General features: G+C 37.8%; 1 long non-coding RNA gene across 1 annotated transcript in view; it reads right to left on the reverse strand.

Annotated features, from left to right (window-relative positions):
- The window catches only part of LOC124391460, a 30,302-nt gene that overhangs the window by 7,841 nt on the left and 4,516 nt on the right, over window positions 1-17,945 (reverse strand). The gene's annotated exons all lie outside the window — the stretch shown is intronic.

Consider the following 17,945-nt stretch of genomic DNA (forward strand, 5'->3'; position numbering starts at 1 on the left):
CTATGTACAGTCAATCTGAATATTCGTGATAACTGTTGCAATGTTAGGCTCAGCACTGCCTTCACAGAGACAACCACTGCTACTACAAAGCCACAGGATTTTGGAATCCCACATCCTGTGATACTTTGTAGGTTTTTTTTGTTGTCTCTATGGCCTTTGAATTTTTAGCACTGTGACACATTGATCAGTAGTTAATTTCATGTTGCATTTTCATGAACAGTTTAAAAAGACTTTCTTTGGATTCAATGACCATCTATTGCCTTTCTCACAGTATGACATAGGACCACCTTTTAGGAGCCACGAGGGAAGAAATCACAACGATTGTTTCATGTTGGTCATTTTTCATCTGGGATAAAATTATACAATTTATAACTATAAATGTATATAATAACTATGATTTATAAGGCATAATATCTACCCTTTATGCTTTTTGTCATGAAAATAATACTAAATATCCAAATGGAAAAAAGGCTGATTTATTAATCTAGCGTACCAGTGTAGATTTATTCATTGCTAGAGACTCGAAGCACTTTTTTACGTCGCTCTGGACAAGGGCGTCTGCTAAATGCCGCAAATGTAAATGTACATGTAAATGCCCAAGATCGGTACATTCTTATAGACTAGTTCAAATAACAAATAAGTTATCATATAACAAATTGACAGTGTAGATGTGAGGGTAAACTAGAGGGAAGCAGATACAGAAAGCTTTATCATTTAGAAAAATCAATTACTAGCAGATCATTACACTGCCTCAGGCATTCATAGCATAGTTTTCAGTATACTAAATGTCATTATATAATGTCAGATATTATGGCTGTCATGTACAGCATCACAGAGAAATATATACACAAAAAGCAAAACATAAAATATCCAGAAACATGAACAAGATCAACTTAAATACAGGAGTATACAAACTCACAATACAGTGAGTGCAGTGAAAACTTCTCATTAGCTGAAGAATATGAAACAAGTGCAATGATCAGGTGACCTGATGTAGTGGCTGATAGGATGTGTAATGATTTAGCATAGTCGTGACAATGGAACATAAAAAGGAGGTAAAAAGTTCATCAAGTATTAAGGTTTACATTGGCTAAAATCATGCCAGTAGGTGACTCTTTGCCCCTGGGTGTGAAAGTCTACATGGTGTTCTAAAATGACCTGGCGTCTCACCCCACAAGAGCTGTTATGCTCTTGATAAAGCAGGGTACTGAAAATGAACGAATGACTGTATAATTACTAGAGAGATCTCACCATGTTGGGGGTTAAAACTAAACATGGCGGCCCAAACCAAAAAACAGCCTGCAACTGATTGTTCCTAAAGATCACCTTTCCAACGCAGGTGTGTGCTGATTGTTGAATCCTGTTTTGTTGAAGAAAAAAGTGTCGCTTTCAGCGTCGCGCGTCCCCGCTGACACACAGCTCGCCATAACAATTACACCACTTTTGTTGCTTTGTCTCCAAAAACCCCTGCTAAACCCAGCTCAGGCTTCAGTAGTCCCTCTTTGACACGCTAAATACGTGCTCCTCCTGCACGCCGGGGCAATTACCACCGCATCTATTGACACCTCCTTCATGGGATCTCGCACGACTAGCAGATGCATCGCTCTTTCCGAAACCTCCCTCCTTCCTTCTTTTACTCAGAACTCTGACAAACTGTCAAGAAGCCAGCAGCTTGCTCCATGGAAATGAAGCAATTAAAATAATGCCACATTACAGTTTCCCATTGAAGCCTGGCATCTGTTTTCAAGCTCTGAGTTGCATGCACGTGCACAGCGCCGTTGAGCTCATGTGAATAATGAACGCCACTCTTGCGGAGTTGAAGCCAAAAAAATACCCCCCCACACACACAAAAAAAAAATCCTGGAAATGTGCTGTTAAGTGCAGAATACACAGCAATAGAGTTGGACAGATGAGGTTTTTATATGATGCAATAACGTAGAGGGTTTTTTTTTTACAAAGTCGTCTAGACATTTCTATATTTCATTTCATTCTGAAGGTTTTTTAATCATGCAATAATAAGTCTGAACACGGACGAATTTATAATTTCACGTCCAAAAATATGTCAGATAGACTAAACAAACCAAAACAACAAAACTTTAGAACACATACAACCCTGCAGGAAATTGCTTTCTGTATGCAGCAGAACAGCCCTGATGCATTGTGGGCTCCTCTCGGTGGGAGATATATGAACCCGTGTGGCTGTGGGCGCCGAAACTTTTCCAACCTTTTCCGCTGACAGGTTTTATAAGCCTAATGCAGTTTGTGATGTATAGCATAATAACCCACTGTATGACTGTAGGGCCTTGCTCTTAATATCGAGTGGCTTGTGTATCAGGCAAAATTATTGTAATGAGACCCAATTTCCATACAACAGCGAAATGAGTTCATTATTCTGCGTGATATCGGTGGAGTGGAAACGGATGATTCTTTTCGGGAGGAATTGGATTCCGGACATAAATAGAATTAGGAAAAGGTGCAGGGAGGAAGCGGGAAAAAAATAATAATGCAATAATAATTATATTGCACTTACGGCGAGGTTATCGTTGCATCGCTCAGCGATTCTTTATTTAATCTCTCATGCAGGTGTCCGATCTAAATCTACTGATTATGAGAATAGCTCCTGGTCAAGTGTGGATCAAAAACTGATTCATTAATATTATGTAAAATATGAGAGGATGAAAGAAGTTAAATCTTTGGTCATTTATCAACACATCAGAACCATCAGAATTATTGTAAGTGCTTTTCTTGCAGGCTAAAAGCAGCATCTAGCATAAAATGTGTCAGTGTAATAATCGTACGCTTGTGACTCAGGCACTTCAACGCTGGCAACGTGAGTGCAGATCTCCGAGAGAGCGTCCTGCATCGCTGCTGTTTATCTTTTCCCTTTTCCTAATTGTGTTTATTTCTTTTCAAGGTAACCTTTCTGAGCATCGCAGCTTCTCCAGGGCTCGCAGCACTCACATTCACGCTGCCCATTGAGAGTTCTGCTCCATTGTGTCCTCTTCATCAGGTGATTATGCTATCTATCAGCTGCAGCTGTCACTACTCATTTAAAGCCTGCGCAGGCCCTTGCAGTGACGCAGCCAACTGTAACCTCGCTGATTACTGTTTTGTAATCCAACACCTCGCCCTCTGTGTGTGTGTGTGTGTGTGTGTGTGTGTGTGTGTGTGTGTATGTGATGGAAATCAGAGGCCTTAAAAAAATGTGCATGTCTGAACTCATAACGATGGATGGAACAAAAAAAAACACCCCAATTACAAACACACTGCCATAGAAAATACACACTTTTGTTGTTATGGGAAAAAGGACCACAAGAGAAGAGAGGGAAAAAAAGCACAAGCGAAATTCTTTTTCTTGTTTGCCAAGGATGCTTGCAGCTACAAAGATTCAATTATACAAAGTGCAAAAAATAATTAGAAAAAAATAATCGCACTTGAAGAAAAAAAAAAAGATATAATAGTCCCCTCCAGAAATTAAATAGAACAATAAATCTGTTAATTAGCTCATTAATATTCAATTGGGGTCAGTGGACTTAATGGAACCTTTTTCACGGGTTGAGGAAATGTTTAACACCGGCTTTTTCCTCCGCCGACGCTGATTATCGAGTACGCACAGACGAGCCTTATCAGTGCTCCAGATGGTGGAGAACAATGCCATGCCATTATCGCCTGGCTGCAGTGTGTGTGTGTGTGTGTGTGTGTGTGTGTGTGTGTGTGTGTGGTGTAACCGGTGTGTGTCTGAGACGCTGAAGTACACACACCAAGGCGTTTAGTGTAATTGATATGTGTATATATATATACCGTATTGTATATCGTATTGTTTAGGTGGTTTGTTTGCTCTTGCTCAAATTTTAGGTAAAAGAAGAAGACGAGAAGGAGGATTCGGTGCTCCACTGTTTTAAAATCTCTACAGCGCTTTACAAAACGGTTAAGGTTTGATTTCAATTTTCGTCTCTCTGTAGGATCTACTCATTGCATCCTTTTTTTCCACAAACTGTTTTATTTAACATAAGTGATATGCAGTGCAGATGAATCCTTGACTATACTTATTAAGAGCATTAGGAGCTGTGAGATGGCCAATCATGTTACAGATAGTCAAGTCAAGTCAGGTTTATTTCTATAGCGTTTTTCACAAAATACATTGTCTCAAAGCAGCTTTAAAGAATTTTAAGAGTTAAGGTGAATGATGTGTATTTATCCCTGATGAGCAGCCATGGCGACTCAAAAAACTCCCTTAGATGTTATGAGGAATAAACCTTGAGAGGAACCAGACTCAAAAGGGGAACCCATCCTCATTTGGGTGACATCAAGAGTGTGATCATAAATCTTTCAACAATACAGAACACTGGAGAGTGAGAACTAACATGAGCACTGGAGTGTAAGATTATGAGTAATGATCTTTCTACAGTCCTTTACAGTCATTTGTGGTTATAAAACTAGGAGCTACTGGGCAACTCAAAAATAGCTCAACATTTGTGATCATCACAGATCCAACACCAGATTCTCCATGCCAGAGCCTTTAAACACTCAAAGAGGTCCAATGTCCAAACTCCACATGAAGTGGGATCCAATTGGCGCTGGTACGTCTCTAGATGGTTCGGGATGTTTGCGGGGACGGCATCTACTTCTTTAAAGGTCCAAAATCTTCATGAGGTGGGACGTGACTGCGGCTGGAGCAACCTCAGGATGCCTCAGGATGGGTAGAGAAAGAGAAGCAGTGGAGAGGAATTAGCATAGCTGCTGTTCATGATATTAACAAGCACAAGTTGATAATGTGCATGTGATCAGATGTACTGGAGCACAAATGTGTAGGATTTGCTTAAAAGATAAGTTTTTAATCTGCACTTAAACTGGGAGAGTGTGTTTGAGCCCCAAACACTGTCAGGAAGACTGTTCCAAAGTTTAGGAGCTAAATGTGAGAATGATCTACAGCCTTTAGTGGACTTACTATTCTAGGAACTACTAGAAGTCCCGAGTTTTGAGATCTCAAGGATTGTAACGTGTTAGAAGACTGGAAAGATACATGGGAGCCAAACCATTTAGTGTTTTGTAACTAAGTAGCAGTAGTTTGTAGTTGATTCGAAACTTAACAGGTAGCCAGTGTAGGGATGATAAGATTGGGGTTATATGGTGATATTTTCTCGACCTTGTGAGAACTCTGGCTGCTGCATTCTGGACTAACTGAAGCTTGTTTATTAATGATGCAGGACATCCACCTAGTAATGCATTACAATAGTCCAGTCTGGAGGTCATGAATGCATGGACGAGCTTCTCTGCATCAGATATAGACGACATGGTTCTTAGCTTAGCAATATTTCTAAGGTGGAAGAAGGCTGTTTTTGTAAAAGATAGGCCAATAATTTGGCCAATCATATTTCAGAATAAAGGTCGGGTGGTAATAATGATAATACATAAGCTCAGATGTGAAGGAGTTTTATAGTAGGATTCAAGAATAATGACTGAAATACAGTATGAGGTTTGATAACTGTATGTCATAAATATAAAAAAAACTGGAATATCAATGAAAAGGATTAGCATAGTGTTCACATAACTCCTTCATGCAATCCTTTCCTTGTTATCCTGTAGATATCAGGGGAAAGGGGCATAGCCGTTGCTGAAAAATATCAGGCACACTGGTCAGAGGTTTGTTTCTGCAAATCAGCTTGTACACTTGTTTTTTGGGGGTCATTGAAAAGGTACAGTGCAGGTGTGTACCTTTATAAAGAGGGTTCTGCTTGAAAAGGGAAATTCTACAACACTATATATACAACACTTTCTTCAAGGCAAAAACTGAGAAACCATGACCTTTGTAAATTCTTATTTATTGATTAATTGACCATACCACATTTAGTCCACATTTACTGTTATAATAACCTCCAATATTCTGGGAAGATGTTCCACTCGATTTTGGAGTGTGCTTGTGGAGATTTGTGCTTCCATCCTCAAGGGCATTAGTAAAAATCAAAAAGTGATGTAGGGTGAGAAGGCCTGAAGTATGCTTAGATCAGTTTTTCAATTCATCCTAATAGTGTTGAGTTAAGATCTATAAAGCAGGCCACACAAGATCAACTCAAAAAAATGTAAATCGTACCCTCGTGGCACTCATTATGTGCACAGATGCAGTGTCGTGCTAGAACAGGTTCGGGTCTCCTAGTTCAAGTGAAGAGAAGATTCAACGCAACCACATCCAAAGACATCCTGTACAACTGTGTGCCTCCAATCTTGTGGTAATTGTTTGGGGAAGAACCACATATGGTTGCAAAAGTCAAGTATCCAATTTCCTTTTTTATAAAGTCAACATAAAATCTTTTCAGGTAGCAAAACTGAGGCACAAATCAGTCATCAACTCACAACTTACACACTTCAATTATTTAAAACCTTGAAGAATGCAAATGAGGATAGAGTTCTCCTCTGAGTCGGGTTCCTCTCAAGGTTTCTTCCTTATGTCGTCTCATCATCGTCACCTCTGACAAGCTCATTAGGGCTTAATGTATTCATTATGTAGTTTGACAAAGGCAATTTCTTGTTCTTTTTCTAAAAAACTTTATATTGGTCTTCTGACCATTAATATCTAAACTCTGCTCCTCCTAGAGCTTGTAAGCTACTCCCAGACCTTAATCCTTTTCTGACTCAAGCATCTTGAGTACACACAAACTGAGAAATTTTGAAGAACAAGAGGAAAGGAATGCAACGATGAAACGCTTGCAGAAGGTTTTGTAAAATAGAGTCGTTTGTATATTTCAGTTTATTGATTAATGTAATGTGATTAAGTGCTGTGTCCTGCTCAGAGTGATGGTGGATTTAGAGTGTATTCCAGAAATACTGGAGGAGTGCTGAGATGCCAGTTCACTGCAGGACCCCAATTACACAGACACACAATCTTACACAAGGGCAATTGATTAAAAAAATACATAATATAATATGTTTTAGGCAGTGGAAAGAATACAAAGAACGCAGAATGTGTGAAAGTTCAATAAATATATACAATACATTCAAATAATATATTTTGTCGAACTCTTACAGGTTGCACTTGGAAGAAAATGCTTAACTCAGAACAAATAACCCCTACCTACATAAATATCTTTCTAAAGAACGCATGAACACATTTTTCTGAAGAAAACATTTTTTTTTTGATAGAATATGAAATCTAATATACTGAGGTTTTTTTTCTTAGATGAATTAACAGAAGGAAATAATTGGGCTAATTGGGATCATTTTCACCATTTCTGCCCTCGAACCACAGTGTGATAGCTCAGCTATTCTCCAATGATTTACATTTTATTTGGAAAGGTGATTTGACAGCCTATTAAAAAAAAAAAAAAAAAAAAAAAAAAAATCAGAAATAAAACCATGAGTGATTAACATTTTCAGAGTTTTTAAAGTCCGTATATACAATGTAGACTGTGGGGATCATGGGTCAGTGATTTTTATTTAATAAGAGTAAACCCAAACTATTATGGATATGTTTGTCTGCTTATAATGAGAAGTTAATAACTTATATACAAGTGAAGAGATCACCGGCCTTCTGGGAACACCATTTTGTAGAATCTCCAAAATGAGATAAAGCTGATTCATGAACCATCTTTAAGACAGTGGATTTTCAGAGATTCCCACAAAAAGTTTTTCTGCACTGGGTCCATTGTAAAAGAGACACTAAATACTATCACAAGAAAAATGAGCTCTTCAACAAAAACAAACCAATGACGGAATGTGTTCTTTTTGTTGTTTTTTTCTCAAAAGCTATTCAGTACATACTATTGATCATTATTTTAGCTGGCATTAAGAGGTATCAAGATTTTTTCTGCTGGTCTAAACTCAATCAGAATCATTGACATTTTAATAAATATTTTGTCCATAAATATACAGTATATTACATTATTCCCAATAGTCAGTTCTCTCCATTTCATAGTGTTTCTCTCGATTGGAGTTTCTATCCAAACACATATTTTGTGATGCTGGGGTCAAAGGTATCTGACAAAAGGCCAGTAGAGTCAGCACCGCCAGACTTTTAGCATTAACTCTATGATGCTTGAAGCTGTTTCTTTAACCAATCAGACTGCAACTTGGGCACTCATAAATCTCTTATCATGCCGCTAAACATGCCGGCATTTTCAAGGCCTTTGTTTGGCTGGTTAGAGAGTGTGCTAGTCAGAAATGGCCAAGTTCTACCGTGTTGTAAAGAAGAAATTGACATAAGCATGTCAGATTAATAATGTTAGAAGGAAAGCACTATATAAATGCACTAAATAAATAAATTGACAGCTGGGTAAATAAACAAACAGATAAATGAATAAACAGAAAAAAATGTATACTGTACTAAAATATATAATTAAATAAACAGATGGATGGATTAAAACAAATAAATAAATAAAACAGATAAACCCAAATGTAAACAAACAAACAAACAAAATAAATGTGTCTCCTTCCTCAGATTACAGTTGTAATGATAAAGTTCTCTGTGAGATCACACATCCTGATCGTTTCCTATTACACTCCTGCCTTTATATCTCCAAAGTAAACATTACTCTTAAGATGATGCATCTCGACTCGTCAGAAAGGGTCTTGGCTTTTTGTGTATGAAAATCTCCCAGCATAAAAGTGGCTCTGCGCCGCCGCTCGACAGAAAGACGTTATGGATTTTTGTCCGAGATAAAAGCGGGAGCATTTTATTCTAAACATTGCTGTTTATTGACACTGTTCAGCGTGTGACAGAAGATTACTTCAAACTGCATTATCTTTTTTTTTTTTGGTTGCTCGTAAAAATTCAATTTTTTCCTATGCTTTATCGTGACAGAGAGCATCTGGGCCTTGTGGAAGGGCAAAGGACTTAGAGGAGATTTCTGTTGGACCTCACGCTCTCGAGGCTTAGTGAAATGAAATAAGAAAAACAACGACAGGGAGCCGTTTGGCACTGCGGTGACCAGTGAAGTCATCGGCACTGTGCTGGAATTGAAATGGCCTGCTATGGCTTCAGAAATGAGATACGGGAGAAACAGATCTGTCTCAACCTCTCCGTGTGTTTATTCTTCAGTTCTCAACAGCAGCGAAGAACGTGTTTATATGACAGATCCACAGCAGCGAGGAGAAAAACAGCAGAAAAATATATCAAATTGTTTTAGGTAGCAGCGCTGATGCACAAATCCCTCACCAACTCACAACTTACACACTTTGAACCAAGATGAGGATGAGGTTCCCTTCTGAGTCAGGTTCCTCTCAAGGTTTCTTCCTTAATGTCATCTCATCATTGTCACCATTTGGGTGAAGATGGTGAGATGCTCATTAGGGATTAATGATTTAATTATGTAGCTCCACAGAGCAAACTTTCTGTTCTTTCTGTTCTTCTTCATAAACTTTTGATTCTTCTGACTGTTACCAAATATACACACTCCTAGAGCTTCCAAAATACATCCGGACATTTAACATTTTCTGTCTCAAACAACTCTCTATTCGTCTCTCCATTTTCTTTCTCTTTCTTTCCTTGTTTATTTCTTCAGACATACTTTTATTTACATCGTTCTTCTATCATGCTTGAGACACTTATAACACTTGCGTCTTTAATGCTTAATGTAACAAAGCCCTTTCGTTCTTTTTCTTTCTTTTTCCAATCACATGCTCAGACACTCTACCTATCAACGACTCTGTCTGCAACGCCTCATCTTTAGTCTTTCTTTTCTTTCTGTACACAGTGTCTTTCTTTCTTTCTTTCTTTCTTTCTTTCTTTCTTTCTTTCTTTCTTCAAGCTTATAAAAGTTATAAAACTTTGTTGAGTCTTTGAGTGACAACTCATCAGATGAGACATAATCCCAGCAAAACTGAACTGCTGTTAATCCCAGGTGATTATTTTCTATGTCAAGATCTCATGATCTCACCTTTGTCACTGAACGCAACCTTGGGGTAACCATACACAATTAACTGGGCTTTCCTTTAAACATTGTTAATCTAATATGCTTATTTATGTCAATTTACTCTTTACAACATAGGATAACATGGCCATTTATTTCAAGACAGGCCTCTTGTGTGCTTGTTTAGTCCTTCGTCTGGACTTCTGCAACTTGCTCCTGGCAGGTCTGCCTCAGAATGACATTTGACCTCTGCAAATGACTCAGAATGTTGCATGGCTTGTTTTCAAGCTACATTTCTGTCACTGGCTTCCTGTAACAGGTTCATGCTTCAAGACTCCTTTCTGTTCTTGTACCAAGATGAGTCTACAGCAGTATTTAAACAGTATATATGACAAAATATTTATCTCCCAATAGAGTTTAAGACTAATGGAATTGTTAATCTGTGCCCAAATGAATCAATATTAAAATGTATTTATTGAAGGAGACTTCAAAGCACTTCTGTAAGTTGCTCTGGATCTACCATATTCCAAAACGTTCGGTCATTACCTTATTCAAAAATGTTTTATTGAATAAATCTATTTCTTTAAAGCTGCTTAGTGACAATGTCCACTACACCAAAAAGCTTTGTTCCCAATTAGAAATGGCTTTAAAGCAAAACTAAGAATGCCTCATTATCTAGCAAACCCTTAAGCATTAATTTTGATCAATTACACCACTGCTTCTGAATCCTGGATTGTGATTGCCCAGTAGATGTTGATTAATTTCCTATAACAACAGTTCTGACAGTAGCACAGGTCTATATTAATGCACTGGTTCTAGCTCTAGAAATCTTTATTTTTGTATATAACAGTTGTCATGGATGTGAAGGTCAAAGCTCAGACACCTCGATTAAGACCTTTAAATTTTTAGTTTTGATGTATAAAAAGGACCAGTGTGAGAAATGGGATGAAACTGTAAAAAAAATAACAGACTAAGAAGAGGGTTCTTGTGGATGATTCGCTCAGCATCGTCCTGACGTCTCAGGGTTTTAACATCATTGTCAATGCTAAGACCCATGAACATGATTATACCACACGTCCAAACCTGTTACGATACCCTCGCATCGGCTTTCAGTTCTCATCACGGCCTCGTCATGTCCCTCAGAGAATGAACACACACACTCACACACACTGCTCCATGCACACGTTTAATCCGACAGGCTTTTAACACAGCAACGTAAATTGAAATAAAGTCATTATTCAGCCTGTCACACCCTCTGCCCTGTTCGCTCCGCTTACACTCAGAAAGTTAATGGGCGGAGTCAAAATACAACCTCCATCTAGAAAAAGCTTGTTGTAAAATTTGGGTCATGTTTAAACGCTGTCTTACATTTCTGCTATAATATAAGACAGCAGACGCCAAATGTACAGTTTATAAACACATTTATATAGTGTCATAGAGAAAATACATTCAATTCAATGCATTTAATTCCTTTTTGATTTAATATGAAAGGAGTAAAAGGAGAAAACTGATTCCTTTTTTTGTATCTCACAATACCAATATATATGATCAATAATTTGAATAATCAATGCCCTAAAGTGCACAATATTTACAATCTAAAAATTCTAACCTAGAAGCAAAAGTAAATTTCACAGGAATAAAAGAACGTTTCCAAACCTTTAATAGGAAGAAATGTCCTCTATGGAGCCATTTGCACAAAAGATTAATATACAATACAAATTAGAACAACAAATTCCAAGCTCACAGGCAATCTAATAAAACATGGGGAAGTGTGGGATGCCAGGGGGTGAGGAGGGGGTGCCAGGAGGCAATGTGGGGCTGTTCTGCAATGAGTGTCCAAAAAAGTTTATGCACAGCATAACACTGTAAGTAGACATGTGACCCTCATTTACTTGTCGTTTGTGAAAAGCACATAGTGATCCATATGAACTTCTCAAAGTGAAACCAAATTGTTGGACAAAGCCACTAAGAGATTATGTGTAAATGACTGATCAGTTATTTTACATCCTGGTTGTTCAACAATACCACAAACCAAGTAACTCAAAAAAGGTATAATAATAACGTAATATTGTCGCATAACAGCAAGTGTTTTGTTTTATATATATAACAGCAATTGACTAAGAATTTGAAATGTAATTAAATTTATTATTAAATAACACTGTCATATTTGTATCCATTTGTAGTTACATTTAATGTTGTAGAATGCTGTTGAAACAAGTTCCTGCTGGTTCTTATGTCACACAGCAGTTAGTAAAACACAAATACAGTAAACTCTTTAATCCTTAAGGTGCAGAGACTCCTTTCTAGACTGACAAATAAACATCTCTATAGCTGCTTAAGCACTGCATCGAAGTTTCTTTTTTTTTACACAATCACAAATGTGATGCTTCTGTTCATCTAAGACAGATATACCTGTGCTAACTGAGAATCAGGGGCGATGAGGAAGAAGAATATCACTCAGCTGAAAAAAAAAAGAAGTGTGTTTACAAGAGCAAAAACAAGCAAATTACATTCAAACAATAGAAAATCTGCTTTATTGCTGCTTTCAACCCTCAGGGGCAACAAGAGCTTCATGTTCAAATATTATCAGTTAATCCAACATGTGCAGGGGAGAGAGAGAGAGACAAGCACATAGGCAGACAGACAGATAGACAGAGAAGGAAAGATCAACGGACACAGAGAGAGAAAAACAGGCAGATTGCGACAGATGTCGCAAGACAGACAGACAGACAGACAGACAGACAGACAGACAGACAGACAGACAGACAGACAGACAGATAGATAGATAGATAGATAGATAGATAGATAGATAGATAGATAGATAGATAGATAGATAGATAGATAGATAGATAGATAAGAAAAGAAAAGAAAAGAAAAGAAAAGAAAAGAGAGGAAAAGACAGAACGAAAGAAAGAGACAGGCAGACAGACAGAAAATGACTGGAATGGATTTTTATTTATTTGTTGGCTTTCATATTAATCCATTGGAACACTATACACCATAATTCTTCTGTACTCGTTCCTTTTTTTTTTTTAGAACAGGAGGGTTTTGCATGTGTAAACGTTTCAAACCCATTAAACTGGAGACAACATTTTGGATGGAGAGCATGTGCTGGTATTAATTGTAAAGGCCATTATTTGGTGTCCATGAGGCTGAATCAGCTTAGCCACTCCACTCGCCCATTTGCATACAAAATGCTTTATTTTGGCAATCAATGAAAGTGCTCCACTGTACGTGCAGCTTATCACACGCTCGCAGAGAACGGATTCCTTCGCCATCTCGTTAAATTCTGTTGATGCAGAACAATTTGAAACATGGCACGGGCCGCAATGACATTTAAAAAGATGCCTCGGCTTAATTATATTTCGCAAACATTTGGCTTGTTTGTCCTCGGGGATAAAGTGCCTCCACTACAAAGTTAACTTGTTAATAATTCACAGAAGGAGCATCTCTCTCTCTCTCTCTCTCTCTCTCTCTATGTCTCTCTCTGTTTCTCTTTTTTTCCCCTCTCTCTTTTTCCCCCCTCTCTCTTCCTCTCTCTTTCACTTCTTTTTTATCTCTCTCTCTCTTTTCAGTTTACTTTATTGGCATTATAATTTATATACTGTATTTTCGAAATGTAAATAAGAAAGAAAGAAAGAAAGAAAGAAAGAAAGAAAGAAAGAAAGAAAGAAAGAAAGAAAGAAAGAAAGAAAGAAAGAAAGAAAGAAAAGGGACAAAATTGCAAGGGGAAAGTAAAGGACTAAAGTATAAAAAGTATATAGGTTGCAATAATATTGCCCAGTAAAATAAAAAAAAATACAGTAATTTAAAAAAGAAACAAAATGCATGTTGAGTCTCTTCCTTCCTCTCTCCCTCTCTCTCGCTCTCCCTCTCTCACTTAACATGAGAGAGCTGAAGAGCTGATGATGCACAGTGTGAATGCTTTACTGTTGTCCTGCTACAGACTGAATATTCTGATAAGGAAAAATGGCTTTCAAAAGCAACAACCAAAATTCCTCCACCTCTACTCTTGTGTTATAACTGTACTGTGTATAAAATTCATTTCACACTCATGAGTTGCCACTGCTTGAACGCTAAAACACACAAAACAGACAATGGAGCAGAGCGTAAAGTGCCGAAGACTATTGAAGTATAAGAATATAACCTAGCATACGCTCTTTGATCCAAACAGTTGTCAAGTTTGCTTAGCCTGATGTCACGTGATCAAATTGATGTACAGGAACAAATCTTCAGAACAAAGTAGGAATAAAGTATATTCAGTACGGGAGATGAATCAGAAGCATTGTTTGATGTGGAAGCTTTAATGTATGCTAATGCATTAGCCTGCATCCTGCCCTTGATGTACGCTGAAAACTTTTTCTTTTTGTGGAATTAACACATCGTCCCAAATTCATCAGTGCTCTGGAACTTCAAACAGGAGACACACTGAGGAGCGCTTTAATCTCAGAACCCCACCGACGCCTGAGCATCACTAAGTGTCTTCTCCTTCTACTTTTTTATTTACATTACATACTACATTTACCGCTGCCTCGGGGTTGTGGAAATGGCACGCAAGCACACACATACACACACACACACACACACACACACACACACACACACACACACACACACACACACACACACACACAAAAAGTCCAGTATCTAAGCACTTTAATTTTGGCCTGTTTTTTTTATTTAACTCCTGATTCAGAGTGTTCCAGAAATTTGCATATCAGTCTTCACTGGTTCAATTCTGTGTAGTTTGTTCAGTGACATCATAGTCTGAGCTCATACAGCACATGGCTCCACCCCATCAGTATTATCCAATGACAAACTAACAAATGAATAAATAACACACAGACTTAAGGCAGGTCATGTCTACCTGTAAGTATTCAGCAGGTGTGTGTGTGTGTGTGTGTGTGTGTGTGTGTGTGTGTGTGTGTGTGGTATCAATGGGTTCACCCACATGCAACTAAACCTGCAATTTCACTGTGTATCTCACACTGAATCACAGTGTTCTGCTGCACCGGAACCTTAAATAATGTAATTTCCCCCCTGCTGGTTGAGATCAAAGCATAAACACAGACACACACACACACACACACACACACACACACACAGCTCTAAAACACAGAATATCGTCACATGCCAAACAAAAGCCAATCAGTCACTGGTGCAGGGTGTGAAAAGTCAATCATTTATGGCTCACCTGTGAAATGAGTTCAGGTGAGTGTCAGTGCATCATCGAGATGCTACAGAAATTCACACACACACAAACACACACACACACACACACACACACACACACACACACACACACACACACACACACACACACACACACCATTTAAAAAAATACTTTCATGTACCATGTGTCATTAAATATTTGTGTCTGATGTGTGAAACATGACCTAACCTCAACGCATCCAAAAATTTTAACATGTCTCAGGAAAACATGTTGTTTTCTATAATAAGATGCCCTATTTCTCTAAAAGGTGCTGGGAAATAACAACTTGTTACAGATTCTGGGACTCCAAAAGTGGCATTTTGCTCAAGGATTCGTCACTCTGTCTCTCTTGACAGTCATGGGATCATCTTTCCTACTAAACTACAATGAATGTTTATATAGACTTCTCTCACTCTGTTTTAAAATGCAGAACATAAGAGCTTCTTCTCAAGACCTGGGACGCATCTGCATCTATACACACATCCACACACACACACACACACACACACACACACACACACACACACACACACACCTCTTTGTTCCTGCACAGTCCTGTTAAAAGATGAGGATTTGTAGACGCATGTCCTTCACTGCATTGAAAGCCGCCTTCATCCTCCATCAATACCAACTAAAAATTAAACTCTACTCAATGTATAAGAGCCAGCATTGATTTAATATTTTACCCAGCCACAGAAAGGAGCCTTTGCTCCGCACACTCGACTCGCAATTTGGAAATAAATTGAATGATTTAGTCTGAGGCAGAGGAGAGTGAAGGAGAGAGAGATAGAGATAAGAGAAAAAGAGTGTGCGATGTAGGCCGGCCCGGGCGCCGCTGCATAAGGTGACATTGCACAACAAATCATTCACATGAATATAGAGAAAGCAAAACAATTGCTGTTTCTGAAAGCAATTTTGCTCGGCCGAGGTGTACAGATTGCTGTGTTTGTCAGTCCGCTGCTCTGTGAGACACAGAAGAGGGCACGACATTCACATCATACTGGTTAATGTCATATTTTATCATCAGTATAACAATCTGAGGAGCGTCTGAGACAAAATCCTATTCTGGGGTAGTAACAGAAAGTGTGTGAGATGATGAAAAAAAAAAGACAGAACTTCTGCAGTGGCGCATCTGTCGTGTTTTAATTGAGCCTAATGAAGAATAATTAAGTAATTAAAGAGTTCGATAACGAACAGGTTCAGAGAAGAGATTAACAGAAATCTGAAGCAGCAGCACTTCAGACTGCACCATGCAGGTACACTCCAACATCACCAAGGCATCAATACATCATTACAGCGTCGCTACATTATTACTACATCGTCAGTACATTATTGCATCATTTCTGAATTGCCACTACAGCACCAATACATTATTACATCGCCACTACAGCAACAATGCATCACCACTACAGCATCACATCATCTCACATGTCACAACATTATTACATTGCCATTATATTATCACTAGAGTGTCACTACAGCATCAACAAATCATTACATCACCACTTCAGTGTCACTACAGCCTCACAATATATCACTACAGTATCACAACATCGTTACATTGTCTTTTCTTTGTCACTAAACACTGTCACTATATCATTAGTACATCATTATTTTGTCACTACCTTTTCACTACAGCATTGATACATCACTACATGAACACCACAGAGTCACTACAGCATCGATACATCGTCACTACAGTGTCGCTGTCATTACATTGTCACTACAGTGTAAGTTCACCATTATATTGTCACTACATCACCACTGAATCAATTCAGCAATACATCACTACAGCATCACAATAGCATCAATACATCACAACACAGTTACTACAGTGTCACTACATTCATAAATCATTACACCATTACTACATCTGCAGTACATCATAACAATCTCAGTACAGCTTCATTGCTTCATCACTAAGTCTTTACTTAATAAGTAGATAATTATGACATCGGTATCGTGTTGCTACATCGTTATTGCAGCACTACACCATTACTAAAATCATTACTACACTCTTTCTACAACAATACTGCATAACTACACTGTATATCCAACATTACCATATCTTCACTACAGCATCACTATTTCATCATATTGAGGCTTTATTATTGCAACAGTGTCAATACAGTATTACTACATCATTTTAACAGCAATACATCTTCACTACAGTTACATCAATGTGAAGGTGTGTCACAGGTATATATTGTCAGTACAGTGTCACTACAGTGTAACTACATAATCAAGACAATGTCACTACCTACCAGTGAATTCACTACAATGTTGTTATACCATAATGATATTATCACCACCTCAATGAAGTGTCACTACATTGTCATTGTATCATCGCTACAGCATCACTACATCGCGTTACCTTTCTGTGTTACTTTATTATAACATTTTAACACTTTCCATGTGACGTTTTTGCTCCCTGGTGGAATGGAATATGTGAGATTTTCTTTGCTGCTTTTTTTTTTTTTACCGTTCTCCATTAGCACGGCCTATTTTCCAAGCAAATACAACATGATACGGGTTTTTAAGTTTCCATGAGAACCCGAGAGCTTATTTTAACAACGCTGTAATTACTATTTCCCAATATAGAAATAACACTTGGACCAATTTACAGTCGAGCTGACAAGACTAATAGGAAAATTAAAACCTGAAATTATATTTTCTATCTTCAAATAAGCAGAGGAAAAAGAAACTTGAAAGTCAGAGAAACAATAAATTAAATCCTTAATATCCCTGTGTTGAAAAGTTTTTCGGAACTTTTACTAACAAAAATTATATATATATATATATATATATATATATATATATATATATATATATATATATATATATATATAAAGAGCAACATGGCACGAGATTCAGTTTGATATGCCTGTAGG

This window comes from Silurus meridionalis, chromosome 9, assembly GCF_014805685.1.
Source record: "Silurus meridionalis isolate SWU-2019-XX chromosome 9, ASM1480568v1, whole genome shotgun sequence".
Classification (NCBI taxonomy): Eukaryota; Metazoa; Chordata; class Actinopteri; order Siluriformes; family Siluridae; genus Silurus; species Silurus meridionalis.